A 22,152-nucleotide genomic window follows, 5' to 3' on the forward strand; every position below is an offset into this window, starting at 1 on the left:
CTATTTGTAAAAAAAAAAAAACAAAGAAAGAAAAAATAAATAAATCACAATAATAAAAAAACAAACAAACAAACAAACATGGAGGCCATGGTTAAAAACACTGTATTATATAATTGAAATTTCCTACAACAATAGAATTGAAATGTTATCTCTCACACACAAAAAGTTAAATATGTAAGATGATCAATGTTTATTAAAAAAGAAAAAATATGATCATTAATCTGAACCTCAAGAAAATAAAATTTTAACTTAGCTAAACTTTTAAATGTCTTATTTAAGAAGAGAGGTGCGATCATTTTAAAGTGTCAATAGAAAGTGATCAAACAGATTTACTAGCAAGAACAATTTAAGAGAAAATACTACATTGAAAATTGCAGTTCACCTTTCATTAAATACAGAAGGGATACTATTTTATGTGACTCATTAAAGATTATAAAAATCTTGCTATAATGCAATTCTGCAATTCTGATGGCTCTTTTCTTAAGGTGAGGGGTTTGGTCCATGTTTATATTGGTTCAGTTCAACTGATTTGGAATTTAGACATATGTGTGTGTATGTGTGTGTGTGATTATATATATATATATATATATATATATATATATACTTGTAATTGTTATATATATGTAATTATTATTTATAATTGATATATATGTAATATATATATTTGTAATTGCTTAACTAAATATTTGCTAACCAAATATATATATAATATATATATTAATTATCTTTGTTAACACTGCTTTCAGATAGTAAGTTTTATGAAATTCTAATTTGTTTCTTGGCAATTTCATCAGTCAGTGTCAATTTGGAATGCAGAGATCCGTCTATAGCTTTCATATGGAGACGAATTTAGTACAAGGAATCAGTTACAAAGCTGTTAGGTAGGCCTCAAGAGCAAAAGGGATATGTATGCTAGCCCTGGGAGAGAAGGTGCAATGCCTGCTGCTGCAGCCTCTTTCTGCCGGGAACCACATTCTGGCTGTGGCAGGGAAGTGCATGGAGGAGCATATGCTCCTGAGGCTCAGCGGAGACTTCCTCCACCTACATTCAGTCCCCACAGGTACTGGGATTCCCTAGGTGCTAACAAGTTAGAGAATGCTGAGGGCCAACAGATAATTGCTTTGCAGCTACAGTAATAGACAATAATTTGCAATATTGAAATAAAAGCACATTATAGACAATGAATAAAACATATGTATGCACATATTTATTCTAATAGAAACACATTTTTCATTATTTCACATGCAAGTGCATTGAACCATGTGACAATTTGATCTTCACTTATTTCTAGGCTTTATCACATTCCTACAGCCTCCTATATACCTGGCTTTTCCCCTAAATCCCAACAGATATCCTTGCCTACTACACAAAAACAAAAACAAAACGAAACAAAACAGAAACACTATTCAGGAAGTAAAGCACTCAACTTTTCAGCTAATTCCCATGGAAAACATATCCTTCTCCTTGTCTAAGATCAACACATAACTTCTGTCCTGTACCTCACAATCTCACTCTCCCCAAGGACTTGACTTCATCAATTACCCACTGCCCATGTAATCACATTAATCTTTCCTTTCTCTTTTGGTTCTGATCTACATATAAACACTTAAAATTTTCTTGCATCTTAAAATTAAATTTTGACCCCGAACCATTTAGTTACATTCTTATGTCCATTCAAATGTTCTTGTTGAATGTTTGCCCAAGTCCATATTACCCACTTTCTGCTTGTGTTTGTCTCTTACCCCAATCATCTGATAAAATATGCAAAATCACTACATGAAACTACCTTGGGAAAGGGGTGCCTGGGTGGCCTGGTAAGCTAAATGTCCAACTTTTGATTTTGGCTCAGGTCATTATCCCGTGTTTCATGGGTTCAAACCCTGCGTCAGCCTCTGTGCTGGTGGTGCAAAGCCTGCTTGAGATTCACTCTCTTCTCTCTCTGCCCCTCTCTCCTCCTTTTCTCAAAAATAAAGAAATAAACATTTTTTTTTTAAAAAAAAAAGGAGATTACTTAGGGAAAAAGGTTACCAGTAACCTCATTTTGCATATGTCTTGCTGATTGCACTGGATGTTATCATTACAGCTTTTTATATTGTGGCTCAGTCTGCTACTTTTGCCAATGTCCTCTGTGGTCTCAAACACTACACTCTGCTAGCACTCCTTCTATGTTTATACATTTTCTCATGTTTTCTTCTGTGTTCTGCACATTTCATCAGTATTTCCCAACCTGAATTCTCTTCAGAGAACTCTCATCCCGACTTACAACTTCAACTATTCTATTGAAGGGACACCTAAAGCTGTATCTCTGGATGGTGAGCTTTAAATTCATGTATGAAATTGTTTTCAGTATATAAACTACCTGTATGTCACAGAGATATTGACCACAGAATATGATAAAATTGGAACTTGTTATTAAATCTCTGCAAATATTTCTACCCTAATACATATCATGTCTAAATAAAGAGTATCACCATTCTCTTAGCTGTGACTACCAGAAATGCTTTTTAGTCCATGAAAAAAGTCAATTATGGTAATGCTCAGATATATTTATGTTTCAAAAATATCATTCAGGTTAAAATAGCAAAATGTGTTTGAAGAAGCCAAGTCGGAATGCAGAGAAACCTAACAGTTCAAAGCAATGAGAAAGAATGAAATCTGACCATGTGTAGCAACATGGATGGACCTTGAGGGTATTATGTTGAGCGAAATAAGTCAGGCAGAGAAGGACAAATATCATATGTTTGCACGTATAGGAGGATTAGGAGGAACTTAACGGAGGACCATGGGGGAGAAGAAGGGAGGAAATGGTGGGAGAGAGGGGGAGAGGGTGGGGGGGAGATGGGCATGGAGGGGGGCACTTGTGGGGATGAGCACTAGGTGTTATATGGAAACCAACCTGATAATAAACTATTTGTAAAAAAAAAAAAAATGATTCATGCTCTTGCACTCTTTCCTGATTTGCTCAACTTCTTGCTCGATCTCTCTACCATATCAATGCTTCAGGTCAGGAATTACCTCTTGAAAGTATTTCTGATCTCTTCAAATCAGTATTTTCGTATCCTTTGGGTAAAAAGCTAGTTGTGCAGTTGCTCAATGGTAGGGTAATTCTATTTTTAGCTATTTAAGAAACATCCATACTGTTTTCCAGAGTGGCTGCACCAGTTTTATTCTCACCATTTCTCCTGCACCTCAAGCTATGCTAGTGCCCTTCCATAGCATTTTTTTGGTCTATAACTGAAAATAATATTTATTAGATTTTATTATAAATTTCTGACTTTTGATAAACTCTAAATGCCTTGAAAAGAGAGGGGTCCTGGGTGGCTCAGTTGGCTAAATGTCCAACTCCTGATTTCAGTTCAGGTCATGATCTCGAAGTTTGTGAGATGGAGCCCTGCATCAGGTTCTGCACTGAGAGGAGACTGCTTGGGATTCTCTCTCTCCCTCTTTTTGCCCCTCCCTCACTTGTGCTTGTTTGCTCACTTTCCCTCAAAATAAATAAACTTTAAGAAATACTCAATGGCTTTTCATAAAAAAATAAAAATAAATGCCTTCAAAAGAGAAACTGCATATTGTTGATATTTTAATCAACCTCATGACCATGGAGGAAGATCACATAATAGGTGAACAAGTGAAAGAATGTATATTGAATTAAATTAACTATTACTTGGTAATCAATTAATAAATCAATTAATAACTAACCAATTAATTCTTAGGTACTGAATGCCTATAAATTACCAAGCCTATGCAGGAGCTGGGCTCCTAGAAGTGATAAATTCAAATTGATTGCTGGCTTTCTTATCAGTCTTCTGTATGAGACTCTATACCTTTGAAAGCAGGGCAAAGCTGATCAATGGTAGACCTATGACACTTAACAGCTATCTATTGAAAAAATGAACGAATTGAGATCATTTTTGCAGTTTGTATATCTAACATGTAAAGAGTGCTGCATTTTGAATGTCCTGTTTTTAGATTACAGAGTCATATTTTTCTTTGACTATAAGAGAAGAAATCTTTTGGGCCATCTGAGTGGCTCAGTTGGCTAAGGGTCCAACTCTTGATTTCAGCTCAGGTCATATTTCATGGCTTGTTGGATCAAGTCCCATGTTGGGCTCTGCACTGATAGTGTGTGCAGAGCCTGCCTGGGATACTCTCCCCTTCTCTCTCTGCCCTCCCCTGCTTACAATCTCTCTATCTCAAAAATAAGGAAATAAACATTTTTTAAGTGGAGAAATCTGTTACTAATCTATAGAATTACAGAATTTTTCAGGGGCGCCTGGGTGGTTCATTTGGTTTCAGCATGAGACTCTTGGTTTTGGCTTAGGTAATGATCTCATGATTCATGAGTTCAAGCCCAGCATCAAGCCCCACATTTAGCCCCACTTTGACCCTCATGTTGACAGCACAGAGCCTGCTTTGGATTCTTTCTCTCTCCCTCTCTCTCTGCCCTTCCCCTGCTCTCATGTAGTCTATCTCTCCCTCTCAAAATAAATAAACTATAAAAAAAGAATTACATAATTTTAAGACATCTAATCTTATACCCATATATCAGAGAAAACTTTAATTTTATCTGGTTATCTAAGATGAATATCCTGTTTGTCCAAAAAGGAGCTTTATAATTATTTAAGAGTACAAGTAAAAAAGAGTGTAGGCTAGAGGTAACATTTAAATGTGGAAGCTGAGAGTTTGAAAAATATTAGGCTACAAATTTTCCGGGATTCTCTAATGAATCATCTATATTAACTGGCTTATATTTATAAAATGTATAAAAGTTTAACACTATCCTGTAATGAGTACCATAGTGTTATACTTTAAACATGGTATATGGAATATAATATTGTTAACTCTAATTCCCAAATTTTTCAGGATTTTTAGAATTCTACAGATTTTAAAGTGATGGAGTACAGGCAAAGCCAAGGTTTATACCATTTTTGTAGGAATTGCATAAGAAATAGAAGACAATAAGAGGGACACCGAATTTATAAAAAGAATAAGTGCACATAAGACAAACTGCTTTTTTTTTACCTCAGCAAATGGATTAAATACGTGAATGCAACAAACTTGATGAATGAATAATGTTGTGTTATAAAATCTGAATGTCTATCTTTCACTAATTTCAAGGAATGACTACCAAACTTAACAAAAATTCTTGTTTGATAATTTGCCTTAACTTCACTTTACTCAACATCAATCTGATGCCCATTAGATAGAAGAGTGAAGGCATTATCATTCATGTACTAAATAAAGTGTGTTTAATTACAAATTTTAGTTACTGACCTCAAAACAATTATGGTACTCAGTTGAATGTAATTTTCTTTCTAATTACCTGAATAAATTACTGTGTTCACTTTACACTGTTTTTTTTATTTCACTTTGCCTATTGTTTGCTCTCAAACCTGTCAACATTCTAAAGATGCTATTCATTTTCTCTGATGGAAATGAATAGTTTGAAGTGATTTTATTCTGTTCTCTGAGAAGTCATGCAATAGAAAATGACAATCACATTCTAGAGACCATTATTTCTTTTCTTTTCTTTTCTTTTCCTTTTTTTTAAAGAAAGATACAGAAATGTTAAAGACATATTTAAAAATCCAGCCAAAAACAAAAATCACAAACTCATTTTCTTTTAGAAAATTCTATGTCGGCTTTCAAATGGGGGTTTGGTCACTAACATTTTTTAATTTAGTTAAAATAATTTAGCATGTAATGGATACTTAGCAAGTAATTTGGTGATATTTTTCCTAGTAATATTTTTTATAGGATTTTTCCTTTGAAACATCATTGTTGGGGTGCCTGGGTGGCTTAGTCGGTTAAGCGTCCGACTTTCGCTTAGGTCATGATCTCACGGTTCGTGGGCTCGGGCCCCCCATCGGGCTCTGTGCTGACTGCCAGCTCAGAGCCTGGAGCCTGTTTCAGTCTGTGACTCCCTCTCTCTCTGACCCTCCCCTGCTCACGCTGTCTCTCTCTCTCTCTCCTAGAAATAAATAAAACATTAAAAAAGAAACAAAAACAAACAAAAAAAATCATTGTTAACTATACTCATCTCCAAGATTCTTGACCCATCAGATAAAAGATACTATTTTAGAGCTATATATATTTTTTGTTTCTTAATGGTTTAAATTATGTTACCTGGAGGGAGGAAGAAATGACAACAAGTTTCAGTTTTTAGATGGACAATTCCTACAAAAACTGTATACCTTGATTTTCTTATGTAATAAAAGAAGTTAAATTCAGGGTAAATATGTTTAAGTTCAGTTAATGTACATTATAGAGTTAAAGTTAAAATGATTTCACTGGCCAGAATAACTCAGCTATAAACTTTATGTAGAATATGTATCTTTAACCTGGGATATACTAAGTACTTTCACTATAAGTGGGATAAAGCACATATATAAATATTTCCCCTACTTGTTTTGGAGAGGGTTTCAGAAGAATGTAAGGCAAATATTATCAAACTCTCAAGGGTAATGAATAAAGAGTCATAAGTCTGCTTCTGAAGGACAAAATGGAACATCAGAAAGATCTAAATCCTGATTGCAGAATAAAATGAGAATTATAAATAAGTGATAATATTTTGAGACTCAGCCCAGTCATCATGTGTGAAAATTCAAATCATAATCTTAGAGGAGCCAGTGTCACTGTAACTGTACCTAGTCATAACCACAGGGTGGAAAATTCTGGACTGAGAAAAGATCTAACCCTAAAGGTTAGAAGAAAGGTAGAAGAGAAAAAGAAGGAAAAGTAGGTTCCGTGCTGTCAGATAAATTTAAATTCTTTTCTCTTTTTAAAATTCCTGGTGTTAAAAAAATGCTTAATTTCAGCATTACTTACAATAATCAAGACATGGGAAGAGCTTGTGCCCATTGACGGATAAATGGATAAAGAAGTTGTGGTACATATAGAGGATGGAATACTATTCAGCCATAAAAAAAAAAAAAAAACAAGAAAATCTTAGCATGTGTGACAACATGGATGGACCTTAAAGACATAAATCAGAGAAAATAAAATCCTTTATGATCTTACTTATATGTAAAATATAAACAAACACAGAAACTCACAGAAAAAGAGATTGGAGGCACCTGGGTGGCTCAGCTGGTTAGGCATCTGACTCTTGATGTCAGTTCAAGTCAAGATCTCACCATTTGTGAGATAGAGCCCTGCATCAGGCTCTGCACTGACAGTGTGGAGCCTGCTTGGTATTCTCTCTCTCCCTTTCTCTCAGCCCTGCCACCACTTGTGCTCTTTCTCAAAATAGACGAAGAAAGGAAAGGAAGGAAGGAAGGAAGGGAGAGTGAGGGAGGAAGGAAAGATTAAATGAAAAAAGAAAAGAAAAGGAAAGGAAAGGAAAGGAAAGGAAAGGAAAGGAAAGGAAGAAGAGACGAGACGAGAAGAGAAGAGAAGAGAAGAAGAGAAAAGAAAAGAAAAGAAAAGAAAAGAAAAGAAAAGAAAAGAAAAGAAAAGAAAAGAAAAGAAAAGAAAGAAAAGAAAAAAGAAAAGAAGGAGAGAAGGGAAGGAGAGGGGAAGGAAGGGAGATCAGACTGTGGTTACCAGAAGCAAAGAGTGAGGAGAGGGTGAATTGGAGGAATGTGGTCAAAAGGCACAAACTTCCATTTATAAAATAAATAAGTACTAGGGATATAAAGTACAACATTATAACTATAGTTAACACTGCCATTTGGGAACGTTGTTAATAATATAAGTCTTAAGAATTATGACAAGAAAATTTTTTTCTTTTCTTCTTTTTCTTTTTCTTGTATCTATATGAAGTTAACTAAAACTATTGTAATCATTTTACAATATATGTCAATCAAACCATCATGCAATACTTCTTAAACTTAAACTGAGATATATGTCAATTATTTCTCAATTATATTGGAAAAATTTTAATTAAAAATTTAAAATAATAAAATAAGTTTAAAAATAATTCTTAGTTGATGTGAATCATATAGGTAAGGTAAGAAAATCTAATAATGGCTATTTTTAACTTAAGCTGTTTTAAACTCCAGCTGTATCAGTCTTTAAAATTGTAATTCAATAATCTAGAAATGTAAACTTTATTTATTTTTACAAATAGTTTATTGTCAAGCTGGTTTCCATATAACACCCAGTACTTATCTTCACAAGTGCCCTTCTCCATGCCCATCACCCCCTCCCCCCCACACCCATCAGTCCTCAGTTTGTTCTCAGCATACAGGAGTTTCTCATGGTTTGCCTCTCTCCCTCTCCCCCACTATTTCCCCCCTTCTTCTCCCCCATGGTCTTCCGTTAAGTTCCTCCTAATCCTCCTATACGTGCAAATATAAGGTATTTGTCCTTCTCTGCCTGACTTATTTCACTCAGCATAACACCCTCAAGGTCCATCCATGTTGCTACACATGGTCAGATTTCATTCTTTCTCATTGCCATGTAGTATTCCATCATATAGATAAACCACATCTTCTTGATCCATTCATCTGTTGATGGACACTTAGGCTCTTTCCATGTTTTAGCTATTGTGGAGAGTGCTGCTATGAACATTGGGGTACATGTGCTCCTATGCCTCAGCATTTCTGTATCCCTTGGGTAAATTCCTAGCAGTGCTATTGCTGGGTCCTAGGGGAGTTCTACTGTTAGTTTCCTGAGGAACCTCCACACTGTTTTCCAGAGGGGCTGTACCAGTTTACATTCCCACCAACAGTGTAGGAGGGGGCCCATTTCTCCACATCCTCGCCAGCATCTAGAATCCTCTGATTTGCTCATTTTAGTCACTCTGACTGGTGTGAGGTGGTATCTCAGTGTGGTTTTGATTTGTATTTCCCTGATGAGGAGGAATGCTGAGCATCGTTTCATGTGTCTGTTGGTCATCTGGATGTCCTCTTTGGAGAAATGTCTGTTCATTTCTTCTGCCTATTTCTTCACTAGGTTGTTTGTTTTTCGGGTGTGGAGTTTGGTGAGTTCCTTATAGATTTTGGATATTAACCCTTTATCTGATACGTCATTTGCAACTATCTTTTCCCATTTCATCAGTTGCCTATTAGTTTTATGGATTGTTTCCTTTGTCGTGCAGAAGCTTTTAATCTTGATGGGGTCCAAATAGTTTATTTTTGCTCATGATTCTTTTGCTTTTGGGGATGTGTCAAGTAAGAAATTGCTGCGGTGGAGATCAAGGAGGTTGTTTCCTACTTTCTCCTCTAGGGTTATGATGGTTTAGAAATATAAATTTTAAAAATCAGTTATAATAGGAACATTAGGGGCTCTTTTGGTTAAGCATCAGACTCTTGATTTCAGCTCAGGTCATGATCTCGTGGTTTTGTGGGTTCAAACCCCACAATGGGCTCTTTGGTCAAGGTGCTGAGACTGCTTGGGATTCTCACTCTTTCTCTTTTTTCCTCTCTCCTTCTCTGCTCCTCCCCCACTCATGCTATCTCTATATCAAAATAATAAACTAAAAAAAATAGCATATGGTACAGCCATAAGATAAAAAATGTAGATTAGAAAAATGCTATGGTTTACTGACATTTGAACGCTATCAGAGTATGATGTTAAGAAAAAAATTAGAAAATATTAAACACAGAGTAAAGTATAACTCTAAGGAAGCACAGTATTTTGAACTTCTAAAATACACTTTTAAATTTTAAAATAGATTTAGGTTAACAGAAAAGCTGTGAAAATAGTACAGAAATTCCCCACATACTTCACAAGCAGTTTATTCAATTATTAACATCTTACATTACTATGGCATATTCGTCATTATTAATGAAATAATATCGATGCCCTATTATTAAATAAACTCCATACTTCATTTACGTTTCCTTACTTTTTATTTTTTTAATTTACTTTTTCTCTTGCAAGATTCCATCTGAGCTACCACTTTACATTTAGTTCTGTTATCTTTTCAGAATCCTCTAAGCTAAAACTATTTCTTAGACTTTGCTTGTTTTTAATAATCTTGACACTTCTGAGTAATACTCAGGAATATTTAGGAGTATGCCTTAACGAGATTTGTCTAGGATCTGTGATGTGATTAAACTTAAGTGATGGGTTTTTTTGAGAGGTAGGCCAGAGAGACAAAGCATCAGTTTTCATCCCATCATATAAAGAATACATATTATCATTATAACATCACTGCTTTTTTTAAATGTTTATTTATTTTGAGAGAAAGAGAGCGACCACATGCCACTTGTGTGTGGGTGAGCTGAGAAAGGGAAGAGAGAGAGAGGGAGAGAGAGAATCCCAAACAGGCCCTGCACTGTCAGTGCAAAGCCCAGGGTAGGGCTCAATCTCATGAACCGAGAGATCATGACCTGAACCAAAATCAAAAGTTCCATGTTTAACCAACTGAGCCACCAACATGCCCCATGACATCACTGTTGATGTTGACCCTGATCATTCGACTGAGCTAATAGTTGTCAGGTTTCTTCTATACTGTAAAGTTACTCTCTTTTTTACTCTATTTCCATTCTGTACACTTTAGAAGAAAGACATTCTGCGCAGCCCATAGTTTAGAAAAGGGGAGTTATGTTCCTTTTTCTTGAGGGCAGAATCTTTACATAAATTATTTGAAATACTCATGTATGGGAGATATGTCCAGTCTCCCCCACACAATTATTTTTTAATCATTTATGTCACATGATCATTTTTGAAATAACTGCCACTTGTAAGCTTATAAGGGATTTTTCACTTGATATTTTCCAAGTATTTATGATGAGCCTGTAAAATTTTTGTATTTCTGAAATTTTAGTTTTTCTGTTATATCTTATGCCTAAATATTTAGGAGCAGAGAAGTAAGGGCACTAGCCCCCTTACATTGTTCCTGGAATCTGATTCAGGTAGGCTCACCCAAATAGGTAATTGGAATACACCTCCTCTTACACTCATCTCTCATCTTGAGCCATGGTAAATTCATCCTTAGATGTTTTGTTCACTTCCATCTCAGAGGTCAGAAACAGGATGTATAGTAAATAGTATTGATAAAAAAGGGGGAAAAAAGCAAACACACTTCATTTTTTTTTTTTTTATCCATCTAACTCCTGCTGATGCTATCTCATCTTTGCCATGGTGAATACACATTTATAAAAATGTATTTCCTACTAATAGGCCATGGTATTATTAATGAAAAATCTATTATGTTCATGGTATTTTAAATGAGAGAAATGCCCAGAATGTAGTAAATAAACACTGTTGTTAGCCTCCAAGAAAATATGTGAACATTACCATTACCTGTGAGAGCTGGTCATGAAAAGTCAAAACATACTACATGCCATTCTTGTGATCAAGTTTCTATTTCTTATTCATACTCTAAAGTTTTCTTTGGTCACATATAATATTTGTGGAATGTTCTGAACCAGGTAGGGAAAGTACGAGTATAAAGGTTTTGTTCTTTGTCTCTACTGCTCTAAAGAAAACTTTGTAAGACATTGCCTATGAATATTCACATGGTACATTCCAGAGATTTTGCAGCATATTTTCAAATCTTACCCAAATACAGATTTTCCACTCTCTCCAACCTGATCTGAAACCTCCATGGACCAGAATGGAGGGGGGTCTTTATTTTCCCCACTATTTCCCTACCTAGCTTTCTGCTCTCTCTCTGCCTTTTCCCTTTTCCTTTCCATTCTCTTTGCATTTAATTCCCCTCTTCTCTGCCCTTCTTCTTTTTCCCCTCACGACTTTGTCTCTTCTTCTTCCTCTAATCACTATGCTATTTCTCTGGTGGTTATTCTAGGGTTAAGGTAGAAGAAGAAGCAACAGGGTTAAAATATATTTCTGAACCACTGCTGTTGAAACATAATATTGGTGGTTTCTGTGTTGTGGATACAAACATTCTAAATCATTTTCCTTGGCGCTTTTGTGAATGCATTAAGGATACTCTTATTCAATAAGGTGTGCCATTTTTGGCACTTCCTGAAGAAGGCAATGGTTTTGAAAACTGATTACTTACTTCCACTCTGTTCTTGCATTTCATGGTATACCAGTACAGGGCTACTTTCTGACTTAGGTATTTTTTCCTGATAGAATGATCTAGAATAAGGCATCTTTAATACAGCTATAACCAAACTGGTTCTATAGGAACCCCAAGTGAAACAGGCAGGCTCTCATGCTAACCAGTCTTCCATTCCTATGCAGCTATTTATAGTCTGGTCTAGCTGATATACCATGACCAAAGCACATATGCATTGCCATGTTTTACAATATAGTTTATTACCTGAGCAATCCAGATATATTAATATTGTCCCTTAGAGTTAGAATATAACATGGCTTATGTAACTATTGGCGTTAAATTGTTAACCATTAGTATGAAGGAGTCAAAGCAAGATAGGTTTCACCATATGATTAAAGCTCTCAGTTACTCACAAAAGAAGTGGAAGGTATAACTTTCCACATAATATACAATACAGAATCCAGAAGCCATAGAAAGAAAAGTCAGATGGAAAAAGAATGTAGGGACACACAAATACAGAGAAAATCTACTCCTGTGTAATAGAAAACAAAAAGGCAAACTCAACTCTGTAACAGAGTGATTAGTTTTAAATACATCTGAACTTTGAAAACTCATCTATTTAAAGACCAAGAATTTTGTTTTATTTTAATGTTGTTGTTTTTTTTTTTTTTAAATTTATTTCAGAGAGAGAGAGACAGTGTGAGCAGGGGAGGGTCAGAGAAAGAGAGAGAGATACAGAATCTGAAGCAGGCTCCAGGCTCTGAGCTAGCTGTCAGCACAAAGCCTGATGCAGGGCTCGAACCCACGAACTGTGAGATCATGACCTGATCCGAAGTCAGACGCTTCCATTCCTATGCATCTGAGCCACCCAGGTGCCCCAAGAATTTTATTTTAAAATTTTTTATTAAACAGGGGTGCCTACCCAGGTGACTTAGTCGATTAGTTGTCTGACTTCAGCTCAGGTCATGATCTCACGGTTCATGGGTTCAAGCCCTGTGTCGGGCTCTATGCTGACAGCTCAGAGCCTGGAGCCTGCTTCAGATTCTGTGTCTCCCTCTCTCTCTGCCCCTCCCCCACTAATACTGTCTCTGTCTCTCTCAAAAGAAATAAACTTAAAAAACGTTTTATTAAACAAATCTGACATAACACAATGTTGAAATTTAATGTGTACATGTTACTTCGATAAATTTATATACTATAATTGTTGCTGCAGTGATATTCATCTACTTACACAATTAAGATACAATATTGCTGTTTATATTAAAGAACATTCTTCTTAAATAATGGAATCTTTATTCAATGTTCAAATTTTCTAACAATTATGTTTATTTGGCATCAAAATAATAGTACATTAAAATACATTGATCAATATCACCCTATCCTATCATGAATTATATACCAACATTTAAATGCATAAATACTATCACTTTTTTCCTTCTTAAATTTAAAGCAAAGATTTCAAAATATGTCTTCTGATTAAATTATATTCATTTCCTTCCATTTGTCATTTTCTGATTTCTATTTGATTTGCACAACGTTTTCTTTTTTTTTTTTTTACCAACCTAAACCTTTCTCATATTGAAATTATGTACTCAAAAAATTAAGTGTTAGGATACACCCCAAGAAGCCAAGAAGAATGAATATATAGTTTAGGTATATTGTTTTCTATATTTTCCATTGTTTTACTTTGGGATACTCTCTGTGAATGTTTATAGCATTTATTGTAGTGACTGATAGCCCATAATTGTTTCCCCATAATAAAATCAACAAAACACAGTAACTGAAGGTGTAATTCTCACCAAGGAAGTATTTATTGTGCACTTAATATGCACTATCAGTTGTCTAAATCCTGAGAATACAAGATAAATAAGACATTGTTCTAACACAGAGGGAGTCACAGCCTAGAGGGAAATGAAATAGGCTTCTACTTCTTCCTGACATTTTCATTCATCCTTTTCTTCATTAGAGGAGTCCTTGATAACTCCCCATAGTGTGTTAGTTTTCAGAAGTAATCCAGAGGTGAATTAGAAGGTATTTAACTATCTAAGGTCTCATTTCTGTTGTTCTTTGTGCCATCACTCTTTGGACTAGTCAGAATAAAACCTTGCAGTCCAGTACTGTCCACTGAAGAAAAGCTGCATTTCTTATTATTTTTGCAGCATAGATCCTAGCACAACTTAAATGCTAATATTTCTTAAATTGATGAGTTAACATGTTAATGAAACTTTGCAAGTATTGCTTTCCTGATCTCTCCAGAACCTATTTGTAAATTGTGACATTTCATTGCCTGTGATGTGTGTCTGGACATCAGATGCAAAGTTATAATATTCAGACAGCATATCAGCTTGTCAGACACTTGTTTCCCATACCTTACCTTTCAATTTTTCCTGGTGTGTTCTACTTCAATATGTGTGGGATTTTAACTTTTTGAACCTTCCAACATTCCTGTTCTTGCTATAAGCAACTGAATATCTGCCATTAATATTATAGTACGGCCAGGAAATTACAAAAACACATCATGATAATGCTAATAATGCCAGTATAATTACTAATTTAGTGGAGAAGAATGTATAATAATTATGCCTGGAGGGGCCAGAGAAGATTGCATAAAAGAGATAATCTTTTGAAGTCCAGAAAGGAAATTTGCCTGTTGATGAAGAGAGTAGTAGTTAACTTTGAGGTAAGGGGCAACTCTCTGCAATGCACAGACACATGGAAAAGATGAGTATGATTAGAGAACAAGAATGTTTTGAGTGGTTATACTATTGATATAACTCCAGAGAGTATAAGATGGAGCTGTGTCTTAGACTAAGACTATGAAGAACTTGGTGTAAAATGATAACAGATTTAAACTTCATCCCCTAGTCAATGCTTTTATCATGTGAGATTAAAAGGATAAGATATGTGGTTTAGAAAGATAGCCATGGTGTAATTCTGATGCTGGATCTGAGGAGAAAGAGCAAAGATTCTATGATAGCACTTAGAGAAGGACACTGCCTGAGAATAAACCATGCCTGTAACAGGCTTGAATTAGCTCATGTTAGAAAAAAATAATAATAAAATTTAGTTCTTTATGTGGGAAGCATGTGAAACAAAAGAGTCATGTATTCTTTCACTAATTAATTCACAGTGAGTTTCATGTGCCAAGATGAGTACTATATTTTATGACTACAGCAATAGACAAATGTGATAAAAATTCTTGGTCATAATGTGTTTAATTGTTAGTAGGACAGACAAGCATTAAACAAATCTGCAAAATAAATAGAGTATAAAAATGATAAGAACTGAAGAAAGTTATTCAGGAAAGGAGATGGGAAAATAAATGTACACCCTGAGAGAGACCTGAATTTGAAGGAAGGACTCTTACAGATCCCTGGGGAGGAACATTCCAGGCAAAGGGAGAGGTAAGTGCAAAGGTTATTATTTGAATGGAGTAGAGGGAAGGAGCAGGAGAGTGAACGATGAGGGCACACAGTAGAGATGTATAAAAGATGTTTCTATGAGGTCAGTATTATCTTTAATTGAGTTACAGAAGCAGAAGCAGCTCTTACTCTACAGGCGATTTTAGGCTGGATTTTGTACAGCTTTGAGTTTCCTGAAGAAAACCCAGGAGGAACATCCACTGAACTATTGAAGGTTTGAGGAGGCAGTTCAGAAGGCAGGTTTGGGATATAGAGTCAGAGGAACTATAGAAGGAATTTGAAAAAGATCAGTCCTAAAGTTAGAAAAAAAGTGGATGGAAAAGAAAGAGGAGAGAGAGAGAGAGAGAGAGAGAGAGAGAGAGAGAGAAAGTTTAAAAAGTAGATTGTGACCAGTACTGAAAATGCTCTAGGGAAGTCATGTAGGTAAAAACTGATAGGAGATCATTGTATTGGGTGATTATGAGATAATGACCTAGAGAAGAGCACTTTTAATGGAGTCGTAGAGGAAAAAGCAGATTACATTGGCCTGTGTATTATGTGGAAAGGAGAGAAACGAAGGAAGATTAAGGGGGTGAGCATTTTTGTTTGTGAATGCATGGGGAAAGCTGTCTTTTTAAAAAGCTTTTAAAAATTACATTTGATTACACAAATAGTTTTGTGTAATTTAAGAATTCTTAATTACCATGGTTCTATTTCTATTAGATTTAATACAAGAAACTTAAGGAAGCAACAACTTGCTCTATTGTGCTGGAATTAACAGTGATTTTGCAATTTAATCAATCTATATGATCTGGAAGACTAGAAACAGCATGTGATCTCAAGTTAAAAGGTGAAAGTTCAAAGATAATTCTATTAAATGGTATTCAGCAGAGTGTTCAACTTCTCTGAACTTTAATTTCCTTATCCATAATATTAGGGATGCTAAGAATGTCTGCCTCAAACTCTAGCACATATATTAAACCTCTCTCTCTCTCTCTCTCTCTATATATATATATATATACGTATATGTGTATATATATACACATATATATATATAACACCTAAACTTACAAATGTTGGTTCTTGTTATGATTAGCAGACATAGATTTTAGAGATGTTGAATTTTAGACTCAGAATTCAATGAATGACAACTTATGTCTATGATTTAAAGCAAATCATACTTTCTGAATATCAAGCATAGTATCAGTAAGGAGGTATTAAAAACATAAATATCAACTAACTTAAAAATATTTAACATTTTTCCCATCTTTGGCCTATTTTATTGTTCTTAAAATACAAGTGATTTTTGAGTTGTCTAATGTACAAGAAATTTCTTTACGAACTGTTAAACAATGTATTTCTATAAAGGCTTCTATGTTTTACATGTCTTAATTGCAGTGATATTTTATGTAATTAGATTTTATCTGTAACTGTTCTTCATTATATATGAGCTATAAGTATGTGTGTGTATATTTATATATTACAACATGCAATATATATTCATTATACATATTCAAAATATATATTCTGATTCCAAAGAAATATTTTAATAGCTCTGAAAATCTCTTTTAAAAATAGAGCACCTTTGATTTTCTTCATGAAATCATTTATCATAACTTTTGGATTGAAGATCTTATATCACTTTAATGCTGCTTTTAGAAACTATTTTAGAACCCTTTGACAGCAAATAGAGGAGAGATACTTAAGCATAATCACAATACCAATTTTAGGGAATTCCAGAATAAGGCCTCATGACATAGTATGTTAACACATCCTTTATTTGGGTGCTTAAGCTTTTTTAGCCTCTGTTTAAAAAGAAAAGGTCAGCTTCACATTGCTGATATTCAAACATACGAATCTCTGGCATTCTCCTTTAACACCAGAATATAGTTCAAATTCACTCATTTTTTCAATAAAACATCACTTATATTGTCTATATACTTGGTATTCAGAAGATATAAATCTTTTTAAGCTAAAACAAACAAAATGCTTCTTGTGTACAATTTCCCTAAAGATTTCAACTTTTGTGTACTAAATTGTGTACTAAACTGCCTTATCAAAAACTTAGTTGAGGGGGGAGGTAGATGGCGATGGAGTAGGGGGACTCTAGGCTAGCCTCATCCTACAAATATAACTATCAAATCATCCTAAATACTCCAGAAATCAATCTGAAGACTGACAGAATAAACTTCACAACTAAAGAGAGAGAAGAGGCCACAAATGATGAAGGTAATAAGCATGCATACATGATTTAGAGAGAAATGGATCACAAATGTTGTTGTGGGAGAGAACACTGGTCACAGAGAAAGGTGACAGGAGAGGAATACACTGGGAAACTCACAAGGAGAACACTACCCTATAGCCACTGGTTTGGAAAACAAGAGAGACTGAAATTTGTGAGTTCTTGCAGCCAGTGGGGCTGGCTTAAAGGTCAGCAGACCTGGCTGGGATAGAGCCCTGAGGGCACTGCACTGGTCCTGGACACAAGGCAGGAGAACAATTCAGGGGCAGATAGTGTGGAACATCTGGGACACACAGTGGGTAGATTATTTGCTCTTCTCCAAGCATATCCCTGAGTGGCAGGTTCACGGAGATACCTCCTCAGGAACAAAGGAGTTGGCCAGCTCCATTTCCCTCCCTCACAGAGCCACCTGTGGGAAGCTGCACAGCACTGACACTGGCTGTCTAACTTGCTTACATCAAACCATAGCCCCCTGCACTCTGGTGGACGTGCACTTCTCAGTCACCTTTGCTTCAGTCCCGGTGTGGCAGGTCCCTACCCCAGAAGACCAGCACAAACCTCTGCCCACACCATGTGTCCCAACCAGAGATTTTTACAGGGTATCATTTCCAGTGGAGATGGTTCAGGTCTCATTTCACAAGCAGACCATAGCATACTCAGTTAAAACTTGCCATGTTCAGACCAGGGACCAAACTCTTCCCACAGCAGGCAAGGAGAGCCTTGGTAGGCCACTGAAAGATAGAGCAGCCAGATCACAAACCAGAGGACACACACAGCACAAACCAGAGGCATTCCATGAAGCACCAAGCTCTGGACACTATAGGACCTCTTCTTCACTAGGTCATTATTTTCAGGAGCACAAAAAATAACTGGCTTTTCTAACACAAAGAAGGCAAAGGCTTAGACAAAATGAGAAGATAGAGGAATTTATCCCACTTGCAAGAACAACATAAGACTATGGTTAGAGATCTAAGTGAAACAGATAATAAGTAAAATGCCCAATGGAAAACTTAAAGCAACAATCATAAGGATACTCAATGGGCCTGAAAATAATTGAAGACATCAGTGAGACTCTTATGGATAAAAGATAAAAAAGAACCAATCAGATATTAAAAGTGCAATAAATGAGATTAGAAACGTACTTGATGCAATGAACAACAGCCTGGAAGAAGCAAAGGAAGAAATTAATGACCTAGAAGACAAAGTAATGCAAAGCAATGAAGCTGAGCAAAAGACAGAAAGAAGAATTATACAAAATGAGAACAGACTTAGAGAATTTAGTGGATCCATCAAACATAATAACATTTATATTATAGGAATCCCAACAGAAGAAGAGAGAAAAAAGGGGGCTGAAACTTTATTTGAAGAAATAATAGCTGAAAATTTCCCTAATCTGGGGAAAGAAACAGACATCCAGATCCAGGAGGCACAGAGAACTCCCATCAAAATCAACAAAAGCAGGCTTACACCAATACATCTTGTAATTAAATTGGAAAAATATAGTGATAATGGAAAAAAAATCTTAAAAGAAGCAATTTAAAAGTAGTCCTTAATTTATAAGGGAAAAACCTTAAGGCTAGCAGGAAATTTTCAACAGAAACTTGGCAAGCTGGAGAGAATGGCATGATATATTCAAAGTGCCAAATGGGAAACATCTGTAGTCATGAATATTCTATCCAGCAAGGTTATCATTGCTGGATAGAATATTCATATCCTCAGAAGAGAAGGAGAAATAGTTTCCAGTATGAACAAAAACTTAAGGAGTTTGTGATTCTTAAACCAGCCTTGCAATAAATACTACAGAAGTTTCTTTGAGTGGAAAGAAGGGATCAAAATAATAATATAAGGACAGAAAACACAAAAGCTATAAAAATGAATATTTCTATTAAAAATCAATCAAGGAGCTCACACAAAAAGGGTGTAAAATCTTTAAGGTAACATCTTACTTCCCTCACAATGTAAGTGTTTAGAAACTTGTGTGTAGAAGGTCATGGGAAAAACCATGTGCTTTAGTGCTTGAGATGAAACTCTGTATATAAAGTGTGTTTCAAGTAATCTTGAATTAAAAATAAAAAAGAATATCAGCAAAATATAAAAAAGAGAAAGACAATAAAGGATCAGAGAAAATCTTCAGAAACAAATAATAAACTGCCAATAAATACATATGTATCATATCTATTAATAATGTGAATATAAATGGATTCAATGCTCCAATCAAAAGACAAAGGTTTCAGAATGGATTAAAACAAAACAAAACAAGACCCATCTCTATGCTGCTTATAAGAGGCTCATTTTAGATCTAAGACACCTGCAGACTGAACGTGAGGGAATGGAGAAACATTTATCATGGAAATGAATGTCAGAAGAAGGTGAGAGTATCAGTACATATATAAGACAAACTAGATTTTAAAACAAAGATTGTGGGGCATCTGGGTGGCTCAGTCGGTTAAGCGTCTGACTTCAGCATAGGTCATGATCTCACAGTTCATGAGTTCAAGCATCGTATCGGGCTTTGTGCTGACAGCTCAGAGCCTGGAGCCTGCTTCAGATTCTGTGTCTCCCTCTCCCTCTGCCCCTCCCCCCCACAATCTGTCTCTCTCTCAAAAATAATAAACTTAAAAAAATTAATAACATGAAGACTCTAACACAAGACAATAAAGCATTATTAGCATGAATATTTATGTACCAAATATGACAGCACTCAAATATATACAATAATTAACAACAAACACAAAGGAACTAATCAATCATAATACAATAATATTAAGGAAATTTAACCCTCCACTTACATCAATCAACAGACCACCTAAACAGAAAATCAACAAGGAAACAATAGCTTTGAATGACACATTGGACTACACAGACTTAACAGATAGAGTCAGAACATTCTAAATTAAAGGAGTAGAATACACTTTCTTTTCAAGTGTACATGTAATGTTATTCAGAATAGATAACATATTAGGCCAAAAAAGATGGCTCAACAAATTAAAAAAGACTGACATCATACCATGTACCTTTTCTGACCACAATGCTATGAAACTAGAAGTCAATTACAAGGAAAAATTGGGAAAGACCACAAATACATGAAGGTTAAACAACATACTACTAGACAATGAATGGGTCAGCCAGGATTACAAAGAAGAAAAAAAAATGCATGGAAACAAATAAAAATGACCAAACAATTGTCGGAAACCATTGGTATGTAGCAAAAGTAGCCTTAAGAGGGAAGTATACAGCAATACAGGTCTACATAAAGAAGCAAGAAAAATCTCAAATAAACAATGGTAACTTACACTTAAAGGAGCAAGAAAAAGAACAAGAATATACCTAAAGCCTGCAGAAGGAAAGACATAATAAAAATCAGAGAAGAAATAAATGGTATAGAAACTAAAAACAAAAAAATAAACCAAACCAAACAAAACCAAGAACAGATCAATGAAACTAGGAGATGGTTCTTTTAAAAAATTAATAAAATTGATAAACCTCTAGCCAGACTTATCGAAAAGAAAAGACCCAAATAAATAAAAACATAAAGGAGAGAGGAGAAATAACTACCAACACCACAGATATACAATTAAAAGAGAGTTTTATGAAAAATTATGTCGGGGCACCTGAGTGGCTCAGTCAGTTAAGTGTCCGACTTCGGCTCAGGTCATGATCTAACGGTTTGTGGGTTAGAGTCCCGCGACGGGCTCTGTGCTGACAGCTAGCTCAGGGCCTGGAGTCTGTTTCGGATTCTGTGTCTCCCTCTGTCTCTGACCCTCCCCTGTTCATGCTGTCTCTCTGTCTCAGAAATAAATAAAACATTAAAAAAATTAAAAAGAAAAAAATGTCAATAAAATTAGAATAGATAAAATCCTAGAAACATGGATTAGCAAAACTGTAACAGAAAAAAAAAAACCTGAAACAGAAAGAAATAGAAAATTTTAAAAGACCAATAATCAGTAAAGAAATTGATTCAGTAATCAAAAAACTCCCATGGGGTGCCTGGGTGGCTCAGTCGGTTAAGCGTCTGACTTCAGCTCAGGTCATGATCTTGGCAGTTCGTGGGTTCCAGCCCCACGTCAGGCTCTGTGCGGACAGCTAGCTCAAAGCCTGCATCCTGTTTCAGATTCTGTATCTTCCTCTCTATCTGTCCCTCCCCTGCTCACACACTCTCTCTCTCTCTGTCTAAGAAATAAATAAAACATTTAAAAAATTAAAAAAAAAAACTCACAACAAACAAAAGTTCAAGAACAGATGTTTTCACAGATGAATTTTATCAAACATTTAATGATAAATTAGTGCCTATTGTTATCAAACTATTCCAAAAAACAGAACAGGAAGGAATATTTCCTAATTCATCTGATGAGGGCAGCATTACCCTGATACCAAAATCAATTATAGACATCACACACACACGTACAAAGAACTATAGGCCAAATATGTTATGAACATTAATGCAAAAAGCCTCAAAAAAACACTAGCAAACTCAATTCAACAATACATTTAAAAAAATCATTCACCCTGATCAAGTGGTATTTATTCCTGGGTTGCAAGTGTGGTTTAATAGTCACAAATCAATCAATGTCATACTCCACATTAGTAAAAGA

This window comes from Hyaena hyaena, unplaced genomic scaffold (assembly GCF_003009895.1).
Source record: "Hyaena hyaena isolate Hyena2069 unplaced genomic scaffold, ASM300989v1 scaffold_239, whole genome shotgun sequence".
Taxonomy (NCBI): Eukaryota; Metazoa; Chordata; class Mammalia; order Carnivora; family Hyaenidae; genus Hyaena; species Hyaena hyaena.